The sequence below is a fragment of the Podarcis bocagei genome (genome assembly GCF_964188305.1).
Source record: "Podarcis bocagei genome assembly, chromosome: 3".
NCBI classification, from domain to species: domain Eukaryota; kingdom Metazoa; phylum Chordata; class Lepidosauria; order Squamata; family Lacertidae; genus Podarcis; species Podarcis bocagei.
The window spans coordinates 17,509,351-17,527,157 of NC_138127.1; the positions used below are offsets into that span (position 1 = coordinate 17,509,351).

A 17,807-nucleotide genomic window follows, 5' to 3' on the forward strand; every position below is an offset into this window, starting at 1 on the left:
GTGATCTATTATGCAAAGAAAACAGACATTGTTCAGCGATGTGAGCAAAGTTAAACATATGCACAGAAGTGGACATTGTGCAGTTGTTTGGACAACCCTGCAGTGCTACACAGTGGATTTCCTGTAAAGGAGACATTTAAAACTCGCAGACCAGTCTAGAGACATTTGCTCATTCAACATGGCTTCACATGAAGTAAGGGGTGGGGGAGAGAAACAGAAGCTCAGAAGGGGTTTTATTAATCCCGCAGTGCCCTCTGCTGTTTGACACTACAACTAAAAGAGAAATGTCTCTATCGCACACACTTACAAAAATGTGCATGCATGCGAGCGCGCACAGTGCTTTTCGTTAAGCATTCTGCATTTCAGCAAGAAATTACTTTTACATGTCATGCTTAGAAATAAAAAAATGGAAATGATTTCTGAGTAACTTCCACATCAGCGATGTGTAGCACTGGCAATTTCATAGAAAAATTCAAATTGACTAAGGTTGGAATTTGAACCAGATCACTAATGAAAATACAAAATTCTCACATGGACAAATACGGAAAATGAATAACAACATATAAAATGGAAGAAAATAATGCGATAAAATTATATGTGATATAAAAAACCAGAAGAAGGAAGGAGGGAAGTCAGCTCTGAAGAGCAAGTATAATGTAAAACGTAATACAATGGTACCTCAGGTTACATACGCTTCAGGTTACATACGCTTCAGGTTACATACTCCGCTAACCCAGAAATAGTGCTTCAGGTTAAGAACTTTGCTTCAGGATGAGAACAGAAATTGGGCTCCGGCAGCGCGGCAGCAGCAGGAGGCCCCATTAGCTAAAGTGGTGCTTCAGGTTAAGAATAGTTTCAGGTTAAGTACGGACCTCCGGAACGAATTAAGTACTTAACTCGTGGTACCACTGTACAATATGTGTATGTGGAGTATCTAATTGAAAGGAAGGAAGAAAATACAAAATTGGAACAAGTCTCATGTACCGTATTTTTCCGTGTGGTAGTCTAAAATTGGGAGTCATCTTATACACAAATGGTGAATGCACAGGGGCTCAAAGTTGTTCTGTTTGATGTTTAAAATATTGATTTATTTGGGGTCCAAAAAAATAGGGGTCGTGTCGTACATGGGGGTGTCTTATACAGTGGTACCTCTGGTGCCACAATTTCTGTTCTCATCCTGAAGCAAAGTTCTTAGCCCGAGGTACTATTTCTGGGTTAGCGGAGTCTGTAACCTGAAGCGTATGTAACCTGAAGTGTATGTAACCTGAGGTACCACTGTACATGGAAAGATATGGTAATATCCATCAGGCAAAACATCAAACTAAAAAAACAAAGTGAGAGGCTGTGGGCTAATTGGCACATCCATTTTAGAAAAGTAGCCTACAGAACAAAAGGAATCACAGAATCACAGATTTGTAGAGTTGGAAAGGACCACACGGGCTACCTAGTCTGTCCCACTGCGATGCAGGAATCTCTCATCCAACATGGGGCTCAAACCTGCAACCCTGAGATTAAGTCTCGTGTTCCACCTGTTGTTGAGGAAATTTGTTCCCTGCTGTCTATTCACACCCACTTATTCTGTGCAGCGCTGATAGGTAGCAGCCCAGCACAAGTCCTCTGTTTTGTTTACCACCCACCGCTGGAGGATTTTGGAAGCGGAATGCCACCAGTTGCACTGGCAAGGCAAAGAGACATCAGCCAGGTTGCAAAAAAGATGCTGCCAGGTCATCTCAGGCAGCTATGATCTTGCAAATAATGGGGCCTGAATGGTAGAACGTGGGTTCGAGAGAGAGGGGCGGGGTGGGGGGACGGAATTTACTAAACTACTTGTTGAAATTTTCCTGTATTAATAGCTGTAATAATAACGCCCAGCTCCCCAAGGGTGCGTAAAGAGCAAAGCAACAGAAACAAATGCTAGCCTATATATCCATGCATTGACCTGCATCTCTTATGAACAGTGTCAGAAACTGAGATATGAAAGCTAGGAGCTAAATGGCAGCTTAAAGCTTAGTTGTGGGTGCAACAACGGAATGTCTAGATGCGCTTTTTAATGACAAGAATACAAAGCTGAAAATGAATGAACTGCAGCTAAAATATTATGTTCATTTCCCACATGCTCTAGTCCTTCCCCTGCCCACCTCCCTAATATTCTTAAGAGGGTCTCTTTTCCAGTCTTTGGAAAGCAGCTGGAAGTGGCAGGGAGGCAGAAAAAGGTCCTCCTTTTCTTCCGCTCTGCAGTTTTAATCTGAAATCTTAGGCGCAATATGGCGCCCAGAGCTCAGAAACGGCTCGCGCTAATGAAATTCCATGTCACAAAATGCGCCTAGAACAATGGGAGTTTCGAACGCTGCATATGAAGTTACGTCTTGGGCTCTTACTGTGCACCTCCTATCTTCCCACACCGGCAGGCTCCCCTGCAAACATCCACATATTGGCACCAGGAGGCCCCTACAGCAAAGGCAATGAAAACCTCAGGTTTGCCTCCTGAAATTTGGTTTTGTGCATAGTCTATGCTCTCATATGTCTAGAGATGGGAGCAGTGCATCTTAGATGCTCACAGGAAAGTGATTTTACAAGTGGTTTTCGTTGTCATTGCTTCCATCCCATTGGTCCCCATTCCTTCTATTACAGGAGTATTTTTCCCCTCTAGGTATATTCTTGGGGCTGTTGGGTGAAAGTGTGTAGGGTTGGGGTCTTTTTTTGTTACATTGCTACGGCTGAATCATGTTTACATGATTATTCTTTGAAACATTTCTTAATCTAATGATCTAATAAAATGTTAGTAAAAAGGCTCCTTAATCTTGATTTTTCTATATTTGATAAGGAATCCTTTTTCCTTCCCTGTTACACATTTATAGCTTTTATACGACAGTGGTACCTTGGTTTGCAACCGTTTTGGATTACAACCATGTCAAAACCGGAAGTGTGTGTCCTTTTTTTGGATTACAACCAACTTTGGGGGGGGGAGGCCCCATTGGCGAAAGCGCGCCTTGGGTTACAACCTGCTTTGGTTTGCAACCGGACCTCCAGAACGGATTATGGTTGTAAACCAGGGTACCACTGTATTGTTCTAATGTTGGACATGTTGTCAAGACATGCATGAGATTTAGCTGAGATTCCTGCATGGCAGGGCGTTGGACTAGATGAGGGACACAGGTGGCGCTGTGGTCTAAACCACTGAGCCTCTTGGGCTTGCCAATCAGAAGGTCAGTGGTTCGAATCCCCATGGCGGGGTGAGCTCCCATTGCTCTGTCCCAGCTCCAGTTCGAAAGCATACCAGCGCAAGTAGATAAATAGGTACCACTGTGGTAGGAAGGAAAACAGCATTTCCGTGTGCTCTGGTTTCCATCACGGTGTCCCATTGCGCCAGAAGCGGCTTAGTCATGCTGGCCACATGACCTGGAAAGAACTGGCTCCCACGGCCTGAAAGTGAGATGAGCGCTGCAACCCCATAGCCGCTTTTGATTGGACTTAACTGTCCAGGGGTCCTTGACCTACCTTTTACTAGGTGGCCCTTGGTGGTCCTTTCCAACTCTATGATTCTATGAGTTTCTTTATAACCACATAGAAATTCAATATGGACATGTTGGGCAAAGTCTCCATTTAATTTAAGAACTTTGGCAACCAAGGCCAAACATGCCGATCAGCAACAGGCCTTCCATTTATCTTTTGAAGATACTGCAGTTAGAAGAGTCATCCACTAAGTGGCAGTATTTGCCTTCCGAAGAGCAAAACGGAAGCGGGGGCAAAAAGCGCATTGCAGATACTTGCATTCTCAAAAATGTAGGTAGGCAGGATAGCCAATACCTCTCACTGTAGGTAGCGATCTATAGCAGGCTGTGTTTTGTACAAGGATCAGCAGGACTCAGCCACAGACTTCCGGAATTAATTCAGTTATGGCAAGGAGAAAAATGTAGTCTCCATAATGCACAGCAACACAAAGGAAATTCCAGAGCTTTTTGACAAAGAGGAACAACTATGTTTTAAACCCAGGCCTTTTGGGTGTAATTGGAAGGTTGAATAACAGCTGTGAAGACAGATGATAGATGATAGATAGATAGATAGATAGATAGATAGATAGATAGATAGATAGATAGATAGATGATAGATAGATATAGATAGATGATAGATAGATAGATGATAGATAGATAGATAGATAGATGATAGATAGATAGATAGATAGATAGATAGATAGATAGATAGATAGATGACAGATAGGTAGATAGATATTGATATAAAGAGATAATAGATGATAGATAGATGATGGCAAGTCCACATGAATTTCTAGTTCTCATGTTTTATTCAATATTTTAAAAATTGATAAAATGTTAGTGCTGGGGTTCTTTTTGTGGCACAGCAAAATGAATCAATAATCTGTCGCTGTGAATCAAGGAGATATCAAGGTATTAAGTGCACAGCTCCCATGTGTACATTATGAATGCAGAGATGCTGCCAATGACTGCCCTTGCCAATAATGGGGGAGCCCTTTTGATGCTTTGCTCAGGATTGCATCACAAGACGCTGCCCCCATTACCATCAGGTGACATGACCCAAGAATCAGTAAGCAGCAAATAGCTGGCGACCAAAGGGGAGAATGTTTGCCTCATGCCTGGTTCCTCCACACAAGTCACAAGCTTATTAAATCTGTGTGGCATTTGTTTTCAGGGCACACATTCAAGCTTTTAAGGCTGCAGTAGATGAATAGCCCTTCTTATCTGCTGCATTTCACACCAACTGGCAAACAAAAACCAAAAATAACCACAGTGCTAATGTCATGAACAGTTGGAGCTGACTATAAAAGCTCGGGCACCTCAAATCATAAAATCCTGAGATCATTTTAGATCTACAGAAGAAACTGGCAGCTTAAAAGAAATTAAGATCTGAGTGCTGATCTTTATTGCCAGCATTAATCTGTAGTTCTGTCTAAAACCCTCTGAAGTACTTTTTGCTTCCATGTTTTTGGGCTTTATTCATTTTTTGAATTATAGCAAACTTTACTTAAAAAGTTCTCTCTGGCTTTCTTAATCTTTTTGCTGCTGCCTATTAGTTCCAGCAGATAATTCACTATCACTGTTCTCTGGCATTACATTTCTTGAGAAAAGAGTAGCATCGTTTTCGCTCTTCTGCTGCCTCCACCCAAAAATTTTGTTAGCTGTGTCACACATGCTTTGGAAATCCCAGTGCTGGGGTTCTTGGGTGGGTGGAAAACCATTTAAGTAGGGGTCTGGCGGCTATAGCTTTTTGAGGGAGGCCAAGGGCTTTAGAATACAGAGTTATTTTATTGTACTTTGACAGTTCAGGTTTTTAACAACTGTGATGATGACGGCAACTACTTCTACTAATAGTTATAGGAAATGGAGATCATTAAAATTCCTGCTTTTCACCTTCTTAATTATCACTGCTATTTAGCAAAAGGCTTTCAGAGCTCACCTAAAATGCTCACAAACTAAAAACCCAGAAATGTCTCCAGTGCAAATGGAACAGTATACAGCCAAAAAAACAAAAAAAAAACCACCCTAAAAATTGTTTACTGTTATGCATGGGGGTGGGGGAGATTCACAGAAGGAAAAGTCATTTTTTTCACTAGCTGAATGTCTGAGTGACATTTTATAACTGCGGTATTCAAGAGAGTCCACTCCTCAGTATTAAGAGAGCCTTTATAAAAATACCACAGTGGACATTTATCTACTTATAACCAAAACTATTCTCCATCTCCCTGAAAGAAGCATCAGGTCTACGCTATTTCCAGATGTTGTTCGCACACTACGGAACAGCATCCTGTTTTTTAACTTTGCCTGGGTGTGGCTCCAAGTCCATTTCTGGCAACATGTCCTGCAATAGTAAGCATCCAGATTTGTTCCTGCTACACAGGAAAAACAGACCGGTCTCTGGCTCATCTGCCTCTTTAAATGTACCATATAGGCTAGTTCTCCACCAGTCTACAAGCAAAATGCTTCCCTGCAGACAGAACCCTTTGCCCGAGGGTCTCCAATGTGCATCACTGCAGTGGTAGTCAAACAATGAGCATTGCCAAATCAAAATGTCAACAAATAAGGGTCCATTTGAAGCTGCGCTGTCCGAGATAAAGGCAGCCATTATACAATATGGAAATGAGAGGCACCCCTAATATCCGAGAAGACTGATGCTCTGACAATAAAGGGATAACTTTTGAAAATAAGGATAAGTGGGAAAACCTATTTTTTATGGATGGCACAGCATGATAATACTGTTATCTCATTGGAGACAAATGTCCAGTTACTAGTCTTACAATTACGTCTATTTCTCCATTAAATCTGAATCAGGTGTGGCCCTATAAGTTCTGGACCAGGGTCCAGATGAATGAGCGCCAATAAATTGAGACTTACCATATTTTTTGCTCTATAAGACTCACTTTTTCCCTCCTAAAAAGTAAGGGGAAATGTGTGTGCGTCTTATGGAGCGAATGCAGGCTGCGCAGCTATCCCAGAAGCCAGAACAGCAAGAGGGATCACTGCTTTCACTGCGCAGCGATCCCTCTTGCTGTTCTGGCTTCTGGGATTCAGATTTTTTTTTTCTTGTTTTCCTCCTCCAAAAACTAGGTGCGTCTTGTGGTCTGGTGCGTCTTATAGAGCGAAAAATACATAATTCTGGCAAGATAAAAGCCCTGTGTTGCTAGGTCTAGGATATACATCCGTCGCCTGTTCTGGATGGGTCTTCACACCAGTTTCATAGTCCGAGGATATTCCTGGATGCAACTCCCATCTCTAGAAGGCCAAGAGGCCTCAGGGGCTGAAAGTGTCTTTCTACTGGTTTTTTGCTGCTTCACCAGCTACAATTTTCCCCGGGCCAAGATAACCTGCTCCAAACGGCCCTATAAGAACACTGAATAGGCTATGCGTTATGTAAATGTACATTCTCCTCCTAACTTAAAAATGAATTTTTGGTGGTTCTGAGGAGCACCCAAGGCTCCAACAAACTGAAAGGGTACCATGGCTTCTTGCATTCCCTTTGGTTGAAGTCATAATTATGTAGCGCTCCTTGTGTGATTAGGTCCCTCCAGAACTTTAGCTCATGAACAAGTGTATTTATATATAAATGAAACACACAACGCTAGATTTACAAAACAGACCTAGAAATATTAATCGGTATGCTACGTAAGAAAGCATTTGATACACCGAGTAATTTCTTACCTGGAAATGTGTTTGTCTTGAATCTGGTTCGGTAATCTGCAACAATGGAATCAGGGAGTCAGTAATCATCTTATGCGATACTTGAGGTTTACATATACACAAACCCTGCTCAAGCAACTTCTCCTTTAGCGTCACAGTTTAGACTTTCTTCTTTGTTCTTAAAATCCTAACTGCTAACAGTCAATGAAAAGGGACTGCAATGTCAATGTTCATCGAACGTATGGAAGTATAACATATACGGGTGGAGAGTGAGAAAGGCACAGAAGAACATTCTCACATTTAACACCAAATAGGGCAGGGCAATGGGATGAGGGTGGCGCCGTGGTTTAAACCACTGTGCCGCTTGGACTTGCCGATCGGAAGGCCACGACAGGCTGAGTTCCCGATGTTCGGTCCCAGCTCCTGCTAACCTAGCAGTTCAAAAGCACACAGAGCAAGCAGATAAATATGTACCACTCCGGCGGGAAGGTAAATGGCGTTTCCGTGCGCTGCTCTGGCTTTGCCAGAAGCGGCTTAGTCATGCTGGCCACATGACCCAGAAAAACTGTGTGTGGAAGTGGACAAACACTGGCTCCCTCGGCCTGTAAAGCGAGATGAGTGCCGCAACCCAAGAGTCGTTCACGACTGGACTGAACTCTCAGGGGTCCCTTTACCTTTACCTAGGGCAGGGCGATATATCAATATATTGTCCCAAACCAGTTTGAAGTCCATATTGTGATATAGGCTTCACAGTTTTTCTGGCAATATATAGTGAATCACGATATGCCTGTGTGCTATACAAAAAACTGACAATGTGGGAAAAAGCATGAATCCAGCAAATGCCTCTACAGAGCTCCATCCTTATTTCATCCTTATTTCAGACATTGTGATATATCGGTATATCATGATGTTTAGCTGGTGATATACTGCGATGTTGATATCACCCAGCCCAAATACAATGTTGGCTTAGAGAGAGGCCAAGGCACAGAACACAAAACCTAAATCTCATATCACAGTATCTCACATATATTCCTAGCTGCTTGAAACAAACAAACAAACAAAACCAACTACAATGTAAAGAGCACCAGAATCAATGCAACTTACTCACAGGTAACAATGTTTAGTGACCTGAAGTCACCATGCCCCTTAGTACCTACTTCCCCGACATTATGTAGGTTTTAGTATTATTTCTATCTAACAAAGTACAGTGGTACCTCGGGTTAAGTACTTAATTCATTCCGGAGGTCCATTCTTAACTTGAAACTGTTCTTAACCTGAAGCACCACTTTAGCTAATGGGGCCTCCTGCTGCCACCGCGCTGCCGGAGCACGATTTCTGTTCTCATCCTGAAGCAAAGTTCTTAACCTGAAGCACTATTTCTGGGTTAGCGGAGTCTGTAACCTGAAGCGTATGTAACCCGAGGTACCACTGTACATATCCATCTTTGGGACTCCCGTCAATTAAATTAGAGCTGCACATTTAAAGCAGCAATTACAGCCTACCAACAGTAGGCATGTCCCATTTAATCAGAAACCAAAGTACAGCAATACTTTTAAAGTGACACTTCAGTTCAACTTGTCTTACCCATCCTCTTATGGCATCCATCTGCAGATGCCTGTGTTATTTTGCTCTAAAAATCAGAACACATGATTGTTACATGATTCTGAGCACTTTAAGGTCTGGGGTTGAAAAGAGGGTTTAAATTTGCCATGTAACCTGCCTTCTGTTTGAGTGACCTCAGGGACATCAAAAATTTTATATGGGGTAAATATATTGTGCACATAACTCTGAATGACCAGCGCTTTTTAAGGCTGCTCCTCATCTGCGTGTAAGTGGGTGTGAAAAGCAATCATAAAAAGCCATTTCCACAACTTTTCCGAAGGCCAGGCCAAACCATTCAGCCTATAATTCAGATACTCTGCATGTCAGATGCCTCACAGACGAGCAGATGCAGACACTACTCAGCCGTCCCTTGGGAGCAGAATAAACTCAGTACTGCAGTTAGGGTGGTACGATGAATGTTGCGATTATATTATTTATTTAGTTTCGGGACATTTCAGCCTCTTCTTTCAGCCCCCGAGGCAGTTCCCATATTTAAAACACACACACAAAAACCAACAAAAATAAATGAGGGGGGAAATTCAATGCATCAGTGAAGACTCCAGGTCTTAACTGAGCAAAGCATCCTTGAACTCAGTGGGAATTACATGCCTAGGACTGCAGTGCATAGCAGTTCGAGTGAGGCATAAATTAACCATGTCAGCTTCAAAATACACGGTCAAAGAGGGAGGTTGAAACGGATTCACTGTGCAATCTTATTCATGCGTACTCAAAAAAGAAGCGCCACTGAAGTCAATGAGCCTACCTACAGCTAAGCGAGTACAGGATTTTAACCTAACAGCACAGTGGAATAAACAAAGTCTTCGCTGCCTCTCCTAAAACTGAAGAGAGAGGGCACCAGCCAAACCTCTTTCAGGAAAGTTTTCCACATTCTGGGTGCCACTACAGAGAAGGCCCTCGACGCTCCCTGCTTTCCCTTGCAGAACGTTAACGGCGCACTAACCTCAGACTTACAATTTGATTTGATTTGCCTGATGGTATCGCTGTGCTGCTTTCAGAGCTGGGAGATATGTCGATAAATTGCTTAAATGGCATTCAGATCGTGATACTGTTTCAGACCACTTGAGTGGGCAATACATTGCGCCAGGTCAAATTGCCTGCAGATGAAGGTTCTGGGTGTGCACCTTTCAGGCTCCACCTGCCTGCCTATCTGCCTGCGCCTTTGAGGGAGCCCCCCAACCCTCCAGCTCATATGAGCCAGAGCGGTATGGGGGCTCACTCAGCTGAGGGGCAGGAGGCTTCTCACCCCCTAGCTGAAGAGTACAACAAAAACCCCAATGCCCCTCAGGCTCACACGTGAACCGGAGAGGTATCAGGGCTTGCTCACTATAGGGCTGGGCAATGTATCTTGGCTGCTTCCTCCTCTACGGCGGAGGAAGCAGCCAGGATACATTTCAGACATCGTGATATATCAGTATATCGAGATATTTAGCTACTGATATATCATGCTGTAGAAAGCCAGATATCGCCCAGCCCTTAGCTGCTTTTCATTCAAATGAATCCCAAAGCAGCTTACAAGCAATAAATAACAAATACTTAACAGAACATCACAATTGCAGCACAAATCATATGAAACAATCAACAAATAATCATCAATAAAACAATTACTTTATATAAAACACCATTTAAGAGACTCAGACTGATCTTCCTACAACAGGGATGAGGAATCTCCCGCCCACAGGTGCAATTAGGTTCACCAGATCTGCCCCAAGCCATGCCCATCTGCCTTACACCAGGCATCATCTAGGATGTCAGGTGTGGGGCAGGTAAGGGCGGGGCTTGGATGAAAGGGGCTTTTCAGATGCTGCTGAGTGGCTGCCCCTGGAGCAGAACTTCCAGAACTGCCAGCTATCAGGTGATAAAGGTGGAAAAGCACTGTCCCTAGGGCTTCGCCAGCGCAGACAGTCGGTCAATCCCAAGCACTCACGAAGTGCTGCACAGGTGAAAAAAAACCTGACATCATTGCAACATCAGATGATTGACAGCACTGGCCCATGGGAGGGGGGGTGGAGATATGGATCGGGCCCACCAGCCAGATCCCTTTCCCCACTCCGGTTTTGCAAGGTGTCCAATGGAAGCTCAGTTCCAATTGTGCGCACGATTAACCATGCACATGGTATGCTATTTTGCAAGTATCAAAGGATTCCACGTCCCCTCAGGTTACCAAAAGTCATCAGCCTCTGCTGTGGCAACATCTTCCCAAGGCATGTGGCAAGTGATGCCCTTAAGTAAGCCACTGACTACGATGCAATTTTAAGGATGACTTCACTGTACGTTATTTTTTTCCTCCCACTTCTCAAAAATGAAGCAGTTTCCCCCTCCTGCCAGAAAGAGGAAGCGTGAATTTCTTTATGACTGCTACCCCAGTTTGAGCCTGCCCATCAGCATTCCCTACGAAGCGAGTCGGAACGGAATCTGTGAAAGTAGCTGGAAGCAAAGCATGAGAAATAGAGAACTGGGGCGAGGAAGGGAGCAAGAAATCAAAGTTTTCACGTCTTTGTGCACTTTCAAAGTTCCCAGAGCAGGGATTCCAAAATAGTGATGACTAACTATTCCAGTTAAACCAAGTGGTGGAGGTCAAAAGCTTTCTAGGTACTGAAGTAAGCAACCAACAAAAATAGAGAGATGATGATAGATTAGATAGATGATAGATAGATATACACAGACAGACAGACAGATGACAGATGTGATCTTACCTCTTCAGGAATTCTCCAAAGTCTCCTAGAGATCTAAGCGAAGAGCGAAACCTGCCAATTTTAAATCCAGAACATTGTTATTAAATAATTGTAAGTGGAATGCAGCTCAAATAACCTGTCATGTACTACTACTACTACTACTAATAATAATAATAATAATAATAATAATAATAATAATAATTTATTATTTATACCCCGCCCATCTGGCTGAGTTTCCCCAGCCACTCTAGGCGGCTCCCAATCAAGTGTTAAAAACAATACAGCATTAAATATTAAAAACTTCCCTAAACAGGGCTGCCTTCAGATGTCTTTTAAAGATAAGATAGCTGCTCATTTCCTTCACATCTGATGGGAGGGCATTCCACAGGACGGGTGCCACTACTGAGAAGGCCCTCTGCCTGGTTCCCTGTAACCTCACTTCTCGCAGTGAGGGAACCGCCAGAAGGCCCTCAGCGCTGGACCTCAGTGTCCAGGTTGAACGATGGGGTGGAGACGCTCCTTCAAGTATACAGAACCGAGGCCGTTTAGGGCTTTAAAGGTCATCACTAACACTTTGAATTGTGCTCGGAAGCGTATGTTTGACGTTTCTGTTTTTCCATGCAAAGGTGGGCTGACAAAGAAGCCAGAACCCCCCATGGGGGTCCCTCTCATGCGAACTCCCTGCTGTGTCTCTTTTCATCATGAACCATGGTACGCATTTGCACCTGCACCAGATTAATGCTCTTAGAATCATAGAATCATAGAGTTGGAAGAGACCACAAGGGCCATCGAGTCCAACCCCCTGCCAAGCAGGAAACAATTGGGCATGAAGGAAAAAACCCTCAGCCGTTTTCCCCACTCCTTCTAGCATGCAGAAGAACACTGCCCCTGAACCTGGCTGTAATATTTAACTAGCATGGCTGATGTTCACTGATAGATCAGACTTCCTTATGTTTGTCTAATTTCATTTAAAAACCACCTAAACTTGTTTCACCTTGTGGAAGCAAGTTCCATAAAATTCATAGTTAGCTTTACACCAGAGTTTGAAGACAAGGCTGCAAGGCAGTTTGCAATCCTTGGTTCAAGTTACAGACAGCCCACCCTCTTTTCCTCAGCTGAGGAGAAATGACTGCCCCCTCTCTGCTCCTCAAATGATTGATATGTATCCTGATCAGGGAACCTCAGCAGGGCTGGGCCCAGCCACTAGACAGGGTGAAGCCACTGCCTCGGGCAGCACCACTTCTCCCTCAGAAGGGTACCAGTGCTTCAGCTGTGACCGCAAATGGGTTTTCACCTTTCATATCCACATAGCTGAATTGAAACAGCCAGGTTCCTCCTTTGTCCTGCTTGGTTGCATTCTTGATCAGCCTTTCTCAAGCTTGGGTCCCAAGATGTTGTTGAACTACAACTCCCATCATCCCTAACTAGTAAGGCCAGAGCTCAGGGATGATGGGAGTCGTAGTCCAACAACATCTGGGGACCTACAGGTTGAGAAACACTGTTCTTGAGAGATGATCCCCCCCCCCTTCATCAATGCCACACCTATGAGAGCCATAGATGAACCAAAGCATGCCCAACAGGTTCAGAAATGGGATATTTTTGAATACTGTCTCTTTTGCAAAACAGCCTGTCTTAAAACCCAAATTGAACACAGCCACGTTGATTCAAAAACATGAAGTAAAAGGTTCCTCCTCACAAGGTTTCTTTCTCGTGAGGAGAGTTATCTGACCTTTGGGACCAGCCATGGCATGAAGCACGTACACCATGGGCACACAGGATTTTCCTTTGGAGCAGGAAAACTTGATGTATGTATTTTTTTTAAGTGGAAACGGTAAAGCCAGATTAAACTGGGGTGGGGCGATCTGGGATGGCATTTTGAGGAGGACAACATCGTGGAGAAGCAGTGAAAAAGCTTCAGGCCTGAGCAGCATGGAGTCCACAATAAACTCCCATGTGGAAGCTCCCAACGATCATTCACTGAAGCCACCTAGATAGTCTTGGACTCACGTTTTCATCGTCTACATACAGCCTGCTAAATATGTATGACTTCCGGGCCAAGAAGACAGACCTTTGTTTTCCATCTCATGGAGGAATACCGTCTCCCCCTGCCGCTTTTGCTTTTGGAAGATTCTGTCCATACAGCCTTCAACTACATTTAGAGTTTTGTTTACCATCCCCATAACTGTACACAGTCAAACAGAGAGCCATCTCTTTCTTAAATATTTCTTCTCAGCGATAGAAACTCACATATACAAAGCCAGGCACCAAACAGCTCCTTCAATCAGGGTTACAGTCACCCAAACAGAATGCCAAGTTGCCATTTTGGGGCCAGGCAGCTCAGAAGTCGTATTTTTTCAATATGACTTTTGGGTTCCTGAAATACATTCTGATCGTGCAGATGAAATATAGTGGATAGAACTCTACAGGATGTGTTGCTACTGTGTGAAAACAGTCAAGATCCAAGGATCCCCAGGCATGCACCTCCAGATGGAGGAGACATCAGGCGCAAGCGGCCAATAGCCAGGTGCAAAATGCGGCCGGCAAATTTTGAACGCTGTTTCTTCTCTTATGTATAAAATGACATAATCTTGAAGTCCAAGAGCCACATGGACTGCATGACCAAGATGCCACACTATGTAGCAGTCTTCTGGCTTCACTCTAGCTTCTACGTGGATTCAGTTCTCCATATGACCTCCACAAAATCCTAACCTTAGTAACATCCATAAACCCTGGTTCTTAGTATCCCCAACTACAAAAGAATGGAGCAAGAAGAAGAAAGCTTTCCACTAGGAAAAAAAATTATTTTTCAAGTACAGGTGAATTATTGGGTGCTGGAGACAGCAGACATTACTGAGTGCTGGTATCCAAACATGTACTTTAGTCATGCCCAGAGAATTTTTAAAATTACACCACCTTACAAATTGCTTTTGAAATTCCCTAGGATTTCAAAAGTGTTCGGCAGTGTAATAAGAGAGAGTGGCTTGGTGCTGAGAAATGCACAGCCCCACTCAGATGCATAGCTTTTGGTTCCTAGTCAATATATTCCAGTAAAGCAAAGAGAATTATATACGTTACAGTTTAGGAGCCATCTAACAAAATTGTTTTAGCCATAGACAAAGCACACTTCTTTTTTTAAGGAAGCTAGTTCAGTACCTATAACTCAACTGCCCAATCGTATGTTCTGGGAGAGAAGCTTATCACACACGCCAAGTTTGAGCAATCACACTTTACAGTCAATTTAACTTAAGGCACTACACAGCTGCTCGCTTTGGAAGTTTCCTGCTGAGGAAGAAATAATGAAGGCCATATGATCAGTCTTCCAGCTTGCATTAAAAATTAAGTCATGGGAGTGGGAAGAACTGCATAACAGCATGGTTAAAAACAACATCGACCACGGACTAGCAAGATAAAAGGCTCCAGTGACTTTTCTCTTTTTTAAAAAATCCGGTCCTCCGCTATTCTACCCTTTAATTGTTATGATGACATGCTGAACGGTGGAAGGCAGGACATAATCGTCATGCAAATGGGTCTTCTAAATGTACTGACCACTGCTCACGTCTCATGAGGAAATTGCAACACTGGCTGCACAGAGGAGAAGCATCCGGGAACCTTTAGCTGACACTGGAGGCCCACATGGTCTAGCAATTACAGTGTTGGGACTTGGGTGATTTGCAAAATGTTACGCAAGATCACCCTGTAGAATGCTGAGCTGTGCTTATTCAGACTGCAGGTCAGTAGGCACTTTTCGTTCCTGAAGGCAACCCACAGAAAATACAGTGGTACCTCAGGTTAAGTACTTAATTCGTTCCGGAGGTCCGTTCTTAACCTGAAACTCTTCTTAACCTGAAGCACCACTTTAGCTAATGAGGCCTCCCGCTACTGCCGCACCGCCAGAGCACGATTTCTGTTCTCATCCTGAAGCAAAGTTCTTAACCCAAGGTATTATTTCTGGGTTAGCGGAGTCTGTAACCTGAAGCATATGTAACCTGAAGCGTATGTAACCCCAGGTTACATGGCTTTCCTCAAAGAATTATGGAAACTGCACTTTGTTAAGGGTGCTGGGAATTGCAGCTCTGTGGGGAGTAAATCACAGTTCCCAAGCTTCTTTGGAGGAGTCAGGTGCTGCGTATGAAGCCCCTACATGCAGGAAACCAGAACATCAGAGGAAGAGAGCTGCCCTAACCTAGTTTCCTTAATGTCCTGGTTTTCTACATGCAGGATTTCTAAATTATTCCTATTAAAACATTCCAATCAGAAGTGATGCTGCCAGACAACTCTGCAATCTCATTCTATCCTCTCATTTTGGGCAACCTGAACTTAATGGTGAAGGATGAAGGGAGATCTACAGACCTAGATCAAAGAATGGTAGAGTTGGAAGGGACCCTGGCGATCATCTAGTCCAATGCCCTGCAACGCAGGAATATGCAGCTGTCCCATAAGGGGATCAAACCTACAACCTTGGCATTATCAGCACCATTCTCTAAGCAACTGAGCTACCCAGTTGACAATGAATAAATTCTGGGCCATAAAGAAGGTTGATCACCGAAGAATTGATGCTTTTGAATTATGGTGCTGGAGGAGACTCTTGAGAGTCCCATGGACTGCAAGAAGATCAAACCTATCCATTCTGAAGGAAATCAGCCCTGAGTGCTCACTGGAAAGACAGATTGTGAAGCTGAGGCTCCAATACTTTGGCCACCTCATGGGAAGAGAAGACTCCCTGGAAAAGACCCTGATGTTGGGAAAGATGGGCACAAGGAGAAGGGGACGACAGAGGACAAGATGGTTGGACAGTATTCTCGAAGCTACCAGCATGCGTTTGATCAAACTGTGGGAGGCAGCAGAAGACAGGAGGGCCTGGCGTGCTCTGGTCCATGGGGTCACAAAGAGTCAGACACGACTAAACAACTAGACAACAACAAACACACAGCAGCAGATGTCATTGTAGGCTGCCACCACTCACCTGACCTCCAACCTGTTGCATAGTTGCTGCTTACTGGGAGGGAGAGGGGCAAATGCATTAGCAGAACCAATCTGGCATTTCTGTCAATGTGTTTGCACCACATCAACCTCGCCAAGCCGTCCACCACTGCATTATAGGCTGAAGATCCCTAGCAATGTTTCAGAGTAGAAGACCTGAAAAATTGATTGACAGCTCCTTGGGCGTTTCCATGTCGTCATGAAATTTTAAAAATGAAGTGAAATGTCATGAAGCAAAGGCCTCAGCTGAAATCATCTTCCTGAATTTCTGCCAATAGTATAGAATCACAGAACTGTGGCGTTGGAAGGAACCATGAGGGTAATCTAGCAATGCAGGGCTCTTTTGCCCAACATGTGGCTCCAGCCCACAACCCTGAGATTAAAGAGTCTCATGCTCTACTGACTCCACTATCACAGTAATTCACTAGTGGTCCAAAACAATCTCAGCAGTCATTCCAATCATAATTCCAGGAGGAACGTCTCCCAAGTAAAAAAGGAAAGAAAAGGTTTGGCTTTGCCTCATCCCCCTGCACCCTAAACTAAATCTGAACACCTCCTAGGCAGTATTCGAAACTCCCCTTGTTCTAGGGGCATTTTGCAACAGGGAATTTCATCATTAGCGCAAGCAGTTTCTAAGCTCACCTAAGATTTCAGATTAAAACTGCAAGGTGGAAGTAAAGGAGGACCTTTTTCTGTCTCCCCACTTCCAGCTACTCTCTGAAGACTGGTGAAGAGACCCTCTTAAGAATATTAGGGGGCTGGGCAGGGGAAGGACTAGAGCATGTGAAAAAGGAACATAAGGTTTTAGCTGTAGTTCATTCATTTTCAGCTTTGTATTCTTGTCACAAAAAAACTCACCAAGACATTCTGTTGTTGCGCCCATAACCTCGGTTTAAGGTGCTGTTTAACGCCTAGCTTTCATATCTCTGTTTCTCACCCTGCTCCTAGGCTATAGCTCAGTGGTAGAGATTCTGCGTGGCATACAGAAAGCCTCAGTTCAATCCTCGCCATCTACACAGAGAGGGTGGTTTAAAACCCAGAGATGTCTGTCTAAAACCAATGGCAGCTAGATGGACCAATGGTCTGATTCGGCATAGAACACGGTCTAATTTTTGCATGCAGCAGATATTTGCCTGGACTCAGGATAAGTAACAAAACCTGCTTGCAAATTAGCTGACTAGACCTACCAAATCGGGCCAGCTTGCCCCTGTGACTTAAATACACATGCAAGCAGGCTAAATAAAGGGTCCCACCCTCACCCACCAGTGGTCTTAAATAATTCCAGAAACACGAAATTATTTCATTATGCTTCCTCATCAAGATGCCTTTCCCAGAACTGAAGGTTACTCAGGACTGTTGGTTATTATGGCAACTCAGTGGAGCC

General features: G+C 43.8%; 1 protein-coding gene across 1 annotated transcript in view; it reads right to left on the reverse strand.

The window, feature by feature from the left end:
- The window catches only part of CYRIA (CYFIP related Rac1 interactor A), an 82,608-nt gene that overhangs the window by 24,225 nt on the left and 40,576 nt on the right, over positions 1–17,807 (reverse strand). The window contains 2 exon segments of the mRNA XM_081189220.1: positions 7,170–7,205; positions 11,465–11,515. The gene's annotated coding sequence lies outside the window, so the exon portion shown is untranslated.